The sequence below is a fragment of the Primulina tabacum genome, chromosome 17 (genome assembly GCF_025594145.1).
Source record: "Primulina tabacum isolate GXHZ01 chromosome 17, ASM2559414v2, whole genome shotgun sequence".
Classification (NCBI taxonomy): domain Eukaryota; kingdom Viridiplantae; phylum Streptophyta; class Magnoliopsida; order Lamiales; family Gesneriaceae; genus Primulina; species Primulina tabacum.
Genome location: NC_134566.1, coordinates 14,636,625 through 14,644,920, shown reverse-complemented (window position 1 = coordinate 14,644,920; position 8,296 = coordinate 14,636,625).

Here is an 8,296-nt window from a genome sequence, read left to right as displayed (position 1 = left end):
CTGTGAGAAAAAAAAAAGGAGACCGGATGTCTAAGCCCGAGGAGAGGGGACAGAAAAGAGGCAATACAGAGCACTTTTCTCACCACGTGCCTCTGAAAATTGCTCGGGAGAGGGAAGTGCAGGAGTGCAGCAGAGATTTGGCCCCGGATCATCAGTTATCCCGGCCAGAAAAAGTGGATTTTGCTCTTTTCACAAAGTATGCCACCATAACACTGAAAACTGCAAGGCACTAAAGGGGAATTATGCCTCATCCTCCATCCCGGGACCCAGTAACAATAGCCAGAGGCCGAGAGTGCCACCTTGGACATCTCGGCCACCAGGATCCAGCGCCCGAGGAGGTAGTGTGAGGAATATCTCGAGGATTGAGCCCAGTAGAAGAAGGGAGCCTGAGCCCGAGAGGAAAAAGAATTCGCCCCCTGCCACAGGAATGATCAAAATGAGATTAGGAGGCTCTACTGATGGAGATTCTAACCGGGCGAGGAAGGGGAGAAGCAGGAGGGAATGTTTGGAGGTAGAAGGAGCAAGAAGGAATGAGGCGATCATTAGTTTTGGCCTGGAAGATTTGAGAGGGGTGAGTCTGCCCCACAACGACGCCCTGGTGATCCAAGCCCGAGTGGCGAATTATGATATTCTATGGGTCTTTGTGGACTCAGGCAGCTCTGTAAATGTAATTTTTAAAGATGCCTTTGTACAGATGGATTTGCAGGGCTACCACCTAGAGGCTGTGGAGACTGCCCTCTTTGGTTTTGCTGGCCATATGGTTTACCCGGAAAGGGAGATCATGTTGCCATTAACCTTGGGTTCTCAGGATCTTAAGAGGACGGTGATGACTTCATTCACCGTAGTGGATTCCCCGTCATCATATAATATCATTTTGGGGAGACCGGCTATGAACGAATTGAGAGCCGTAGCATCCACATACCACCAAAAGATAAAATTTCCAGTAGGAGCTCGGGTGGGAGAAGTCCGAGGAGATCAACCATCCTCTCGGAAATGCTATGTGGAGGCAGTTCGGGCGGATCAGAGTAGAACAAGGAAGGAAGGGAAGAAGGCAAGGGTGGACGGGGAAAGAACGATGGGGAGAGGAGAGGTGCATTTTGTGGCAGAAGAAGAACAAGAAGTAATAGAAATTGGACCAGGCCAGCAAATCCGGGTGGCCCGAGATCTCAGTATATCCACTCGGGTCAGTCTGATTCATTGTTTAAAAACTAATATTCATGTGTTTGCTTGGTCCCAACAGGAGTTGACAGGGATTTCTCCCTTGATAGCAGAACATCAATTGAACATCCTCCCGGGATCTCACCCAGTAAAACAAAAAAAGAGGCACTTTGGCCCGGAAAAGGACAAAGTAATTGATGCGCAAATTAAGGAGCTTCTGAAAGCTGGCCACATTAGGGAAATTCAATTCCCCACATGGCTTTCGAATGTGGTCTTGGTACCCAAATCTACCGGGAGGTGGCGCATGTGTGTAGACTTCCGCGATCTCAACAAGGCGTGCCCCAAAGATCATTATCCTCTGCCCAGGATTGATCAGCTGGTGGATTCCACCTCGGGCTATGAATTGCTAAGTTTCATGGACGCATACCAGGGGTACCATCAAATCCCTCTGGCTAAAAAGGATCAAGACAAAGCCAGCTTCATCACCTCGGGAGGTACATTTTGTTATATTGTAATGCCTTTCGGGTTGAAGAATGCAGGGGCTACTTACCAGCGTCTGATGGATAAAGTCTTTGAGAAGCAGCTGGGACGGAATGTGGAAGTCTATGTGGATGATATTCTATCCAAATCCCGAGAGGGTGCCAGCTTTATTAGTGATCTAGAAGAAACTTTTGCGACTCTCATGCATTATGGAATCAAGCTTAATCCTGCCAAGTGTATTTTTGGCGTGAAGAGTCTCAAATTCTTGGGATTCATTGTGACAGACCGAGGGATCGAGGTGAATCAAGAGAAAGTCGAATCTGTGCTAAGCATGCCATCTCCCCGATCTGTCAAGGAGGTACAAAAGCTAACTGGGAGAATTGCTTCCCTTTCCAGATTTATTTCCCGATCAGCACACCGGAGTTATCCTTTTTTTCAAATCTTAAGGAAGGCCCAGCAATTCGGATGTGATGAGAAATGTGAACAGGCCTTCCAGGACTTGAAAATTCATCTTGCCGGGCTCCCGGTGTTGGTGAAACCAGAACCTGGAGAAAGATTATATGTCTACCTGTCCGCTACAGAGTATGCTGTCAGCTCTGTTCTAATAAAAGAGGAAGGAACTGATCAAAAACCTGTCTATTATGTCAGCCATGCTCTAAGGGGGCCCGAGCTCCGGTATAGCGAAGTGGAGAAAATTGCTTTGGCCCTGGTCCTGACCGCCCGGAAGCTAAGACCTTACTTTCTGTCACATCAGGTTATTGTTCTTACCAATAGTCCTCTGGGTAGGATCATGACTTACTCTGAAGTATCCGGGCGAATGATAAAATGGACAGTAGAGTTGGGTGAATATGACATCGAGTATAAGCCCCGAGTGGCCATTAAAGCGCAGGCTTTGTCAGATTTCTTATCTGAAATGATCCAGCCCAGCGAGGAGGAGGTATGGAAAGTATCAGTGGATGGGGCATCTAGCCTGGTAGGGTGCGGAGTAGGGGTGGTATTAGTGTCTCGCTTGGGAGAAAAGGTCAAATTAGCATTAAGAATTGATTCCCGGATAACCAATAATGAAGCTGAGTATGAGGCTGTTCTTGCAGGTATTCGAGCTGCCCGGGAAGTTGGAGCTTCTCGGATTATTCTATATTCTGATTCACAGCTCATCACTCAACAAATAAAGGGCATTTATGAGGCTAAGGATGACAAGATGCTTAAATATTTACGGCTCATTCGAGCCCAAGCAGAAAGCTTCATGGATTGGAGTATTGAACAAGTACCCCGAGAAGAAAACAGTGAGGCAGACGCTTTGGCTAAAATGACTGCTTCTTTATCAGAAGTTAATACCCGGGAGGTGTTGCATATTACTCGGCTGGTTCTATCTACGGAGGAAGAAGCATCACCCATGCCTGAAGATTCATGGATGACACCACTGATCGCGTATATTACGAACCATGAGCTCCCTGAGGATAAAGCCCGAGCTCAGAAGATCAAAAGACAAGCCCCCAGGTTTGTTCTCTTAAATAAAATTTTGTACAGAAGATCATTCCAAGGACCGCTTTTGAAGTGTTTAAATGAAAAAGAGGTGGATTATGTTCTCCGAGAAATTCATGAGGGGTGTTGTGCAGAGCACCTCGGAGGAATGTCTTTAACTCGAAAAACAATGCTTGCTGGATTCTGGTGGCCCACCTTAAAACAAGATTCTTCTCGTTTGGTCCAGATTTGTGAGGGCTGTCAGCATCATTCGAATTTTAGCTACAGCCCGGCCACTCTCATGAAGCCTATTTGGGCATCATGCCTTTTTGATCAATGGGGCATGGATATTGTGGGTCCTTTTCCGGTTGCCCGAGCTCAGAAAAAATTCTTACTAGTAGCTGTTGACTACTTTTCTAAGTGGGTTGAAGCTGAGCCTTTAGCAAAGATCACCGAGCAAGAAGTATTGAAATTTTTATGGAAGAACATTGTGTGCCGGTTCGGAGTGCCCAGGAGAATAATCTCGGACAATGGAAGACAATTTCAAGGCAAAGGAATTACGTCATGGTGCCAGGAAATGAAAATCACTCAATCTTTTACCTCTGTTGCATATCCTCAAGCCAATGGTCAAACAGAAGTTGTCAATAGAGTCATTGTGCAAGCATTAAAGGCAAGACTTCAGGGTAAAGGAAAGGATTGGGTGGAGGAGTTACCTAGTGTCATATGGGCTTACAGAACTACTCCCCGGGCACCTACTCAAGAAACTCCCTTCAGTTTGGTATATGGTTCTGAAGCAGTTCTTCCAGTAGAGATCGGGCAGACCTCTTCCCGGGTAGAATCTTACCCGGAGGACAATGACCAGGGCAAGGCCATGGAGTTGGAATTAATAGAAGAAAAAAGGAACAGGACATTTATTCGAATGGAGGCATACAGAAATCGGGTGATGAAATCCTATAACAAGAGGGTCCGTATGCGAGACTTCCAAGTTGGGGATTTAGTCATGAAAAAAGTCAACCCTGCTGGGGAAGTTGGGAAGCTGGAAGCCCGATGGGAAGGACCTTACAAAATCACTCGGAGAGTCAACTCGGGATCCTTTTATTTAGAAGATGCGCAGGGACGTCCCCTCAAAAGGCCTTGCAATGTGTTTAACTTAAAGAAGTACTATGCATAATAGATGTAATTGTTTGACGGAAGAAATCAATAAAAAAAAAATATATATATATATTTTCCCAGAGTATTGCGTTTTATATCTTGGGAGCTGCTATGAGCCGGTTCTTAAAAAGCCCAGGGCACTACACCCTGGCTCGGGGCGCCACACCTCGACCATTCCCAAGTCCCGGGACATGATCCCCGGCCCAAGGCTCCGTACCGTGGTTCTTAAAAAGCCCAGGGCACTACACCCTGGCTCGGGGCACCACACCTCGACCATTCCCAAGTCTCGGGACATGATCCCCGGCCCAAGGCTCCGTACCATGGTTCTTAAAAAGCCCAGGGCACTACACCCTGGCTCGGGGCACCACACCTCGACCATTCCCAAGTCCCGGGACATGATCCCCGGCCCAAGGCTCCGTACCTTGGTTCTTAAAAAGCCCAGGGCACTACACCCTGGCTCGGGGCGCCACACCTCGACCATTCCCAAGTCCCGGGACATGATCCCCGGCCCAAGGCTCCGTACCTTGGTTCTTAAAAAGCCCAGGGCACTACACCCTGGCTCAGGGCACCACACCTCGACCATTCCCAAGTCCCGGGACATGATCCCCGGCCCAAGGCTCCGTACCTTGGTTCTTAAAAAGCCCAGGGCACTACACCCTGGCTCGGGGCACCACACGTCGACCATTCCCAAGTCCCGGGACATGATCCCCGGCCCAAGGCTCTGTACCTTGGTTCTTAAAAAGCCCAGGGCACTACACCCTGGCTCGGGGCACCACACCTCGACCATTCCCAAGTCCCGGGACATGATCTCCGGCCCAAGGCTCCGTACCTTGGTTCTTAAAAAGCTCAGGGCACTACACCCTGGTTTGTGGAATCCAAGAAATACTCCTTCTGAGTTCAGGTTTAAATCTCTACATCTGGAGTATTAATTAAGCTACTTATTTAACGTATGGACCGGGACCCCGGGTATTCGATTGAAATTACCGTTTTCTCCTACTAAGAAATACTCATAAGTTATTGCATTACCCGGGTTGCGGAAAAATTGTCAAAAATCATATTGAAAAAAGCACAGCGACGGAAAGAAATCAACATTTTCTTACAAAGTTCAAAGGCAAGAAATACAAAGGAAAAAATACAGAGTAAATTACAGGCCTATTCTAAAGTCTGCTGCCCTGATGGTTCTCCGGATTCCCCGGGAGTCTTCTCAGCCTCTTTCTCGATAGCATCATCTTTGGGAAGGGAAGCAATGGCCTTATCAATATCAGGAAAGCCCTCCTTATCTGTCGGAATCAGACCTATCTCCTCAAATTGCTCCTGGCATTTCTCAAAGCCAATCGAAAAGTATTTGTAGGCCCTATCTTCAACAGCTGCTTGGAATTCCGCCGATTGAAGGAAAGTAGTCCTCCATTCTTCATGGGTCAGCTGAAGAAGTCTGAGCTTATCTTCAGCAACTTCGGCTCGATGTTGCTGGGCACTGGCTTCATCCTCGAGATAGCTAATCCGAGATGCCAGGAACTCAATTTGCCTCTGAGAAGCCTCCTCCCGGGCTATGCTCTCATCACGAGAAAGTTGAGCCGCGGCCAGCTCTTGATTAGCTGCTTCCAAGGAAGCTTGGAGACTGGCAGTTGTCTCCTCATGAAGCTTCTGAGCCCGGGCCATCTCTCCTTGGAGATGGTCATGAATATCCTGAGCCGCCCGGGCTTGCTTACCCTTCTTGGTTGCTACCGCTGCCACCTCTTCAAAGGCCGAAACTAGCATCTGGGCAGCCTGGACAAGAAGGAATCTTAAAAAAGAAAAAGGGGGGAGGGAGAGAGAGGGAAAAGAAATAAAAGAATAAAACTTACTGACAGAAGACGGTTGGACCCCTCCAAAAACCTCACACTAGAAGGAGTGCTTTTCAGGATAGCTATCTCAGCAGGGCTGAGCACCTTCTTGAAACGCTTAACACCAATAGTGGAAGCTCCCTCGAAGAAGATGTTAGCCAGAGAAAGCTGGTCGGTTGGAGGGAGCTCTTGGCGAGGTTCTTCATTGGACTTGGGGGGGGGGGGGGGGGGGGGGGGAGGAGGAGGTGGAGCAGATCGGAAGGCGCCTTGGTCACCCTCGGAAGGGTCTTCGAGAATAAACAGCTCGGGTTCTGCAGTAGCTTTTCGTTTTCCCTGAGTGAGGGGAATGAGATCTTCAGATTCCTCCAAGTTCTCAGTCATCGCCCGGGAAGCGCCATCCTGGGGAGGTTCTTCCCGGTACACCTCAGCTCTCAAGGCTGCCGCTTCTGCATCCCATTTTTTCTTTACTTCCGCAGCTGCCCGGCGAGCCGCCATTTCCTTCTCTCGGGCTGCCTTCTCAGCTGCACGCCTTTTAGCAAAAGCTGTTTGCATCTCAAAGTTATCTGCATAGAGGAGTGACAGGGTTATGACACATTAAATAAACAGGATAAAGGAATAAGGAAGCACAGAAGATAAAGTATGTACCGAGTTGAGAACCCGAGCCAGCCACCTCATCAATTACCCGGTCTATGGAGTCCTCAGCCCGGGCACTCAACTCGTAGGCCACTAAGTTCTCTTCTGAGATAAGAATAGAAGAGGAGTACTTGTGTCCCTCCACGAGGGTTTGACTCAGGAGGAAAGGCTCCTCAAATTTGTAGGATGGAGGAAGGGAAGGTTGTTGGGGAAGGGAAGGGAGAAACCGGGTTAGACAGCGTAAAGGACCCGGGAGTTGGATGTAAAAAAATCTTCCTTTCCATCCCTTTTGAGAGGAAGGGATGTCATCGAGGAATCGGGCGTTTAACCGGGATTTAAGGAAAAATGCATTATCCCCGAAATGGCAAGAAAAATAATAGTGAAGGATGAGGGGGGTGATGAGAAGATTATTCATTTTAAAAAGGACATAGGCCGAGGCCATAATCCTAAAAGAATTGGGATGAAATTGATTGACAGGTACACCAAAAAATTTGGCAACATCAATATAAAAGGGATGAACGGGAAACCGGAGACCATTCCTAACCTGGTCCCGAAAGAAAGTTGTGTACCTAGGAGGAGGGTTATCGGCCCTATCAGAGGGCCCAGGTATCAAGATAGAAATGGAAGAAGGAATATTGCCCAGCGCTCGGAGTTCCTCATCTGCCCCCAAGCGTAAGGCGCTTCGCATAGAGGAGAACCAGGGAGTTCCCGGGATCTCGACCGCCCGAGGACTCGAGACCTTGGCTTTACCCTTACCTTTGTTCTTCGCAAGAGCTCGGGCCCGGGAGTGGCTAGAAGATAAAGGTTTAGAAAAGAGAGGTTTGGTTGGAAGTGCCACTAGTTTTTTAGAAGGTTGGGTAATGGAGCGACGTGGGGGAGAGGGAGGAGAATCGGAACGAAGTGCGGAAGACTCAGCGCTAGGAGAGCCTCGCGCATTCGCTCCTGAGGTGGAAGAAGTTGAGTGAGACATTTTAAAAGAAGAAAACTTACGACGATATATGCGGTGGAAGGTTGCCGGAAATGATTTCGCACAAGTAGAGTCTCGAGAAGAGAATTCGCAAGAGCTTCGCTGCAATTTCGAATTTGAGAGTAATTTTTGGAAAACCTGTTAGTTAGTATATATAGGCGGTGGGGGAAGATCTCACTCGTTTATTTAAAAAGCATGCGTGGACGACCACGATTTGCCTAGAAAATCGTACCAGGCATACGAGGGGACACACGCAATAATTAAAAATGTCAGACTTATCGGCTCATCGAAATACGAAAAGTTCCTGATCGTTGATAGAAAGGGCACGCATTATCATGGCATCCCGTGGGTTACCCAAGATCTCATCTTAAGCCCGGGAGGTCTGAGGCCCCGGCATCTTATCTTAATCCCGGGAAAAGTAAGGCCTCGGTACTTCATTTCGAGCCTGGGGAATTTTAGGGCCCGATTTTTTCAGTTGATCACTTATCAGTTCTGGATATTTATTCTGATTCATTTTATGGTACATATATCATGCGGTGTCAATGAAATACGGACAATAAGAGTAACTAGATAAGCATTTATTATTATTATTATTATTCCGGAAATTCTTTACCCGTTACAT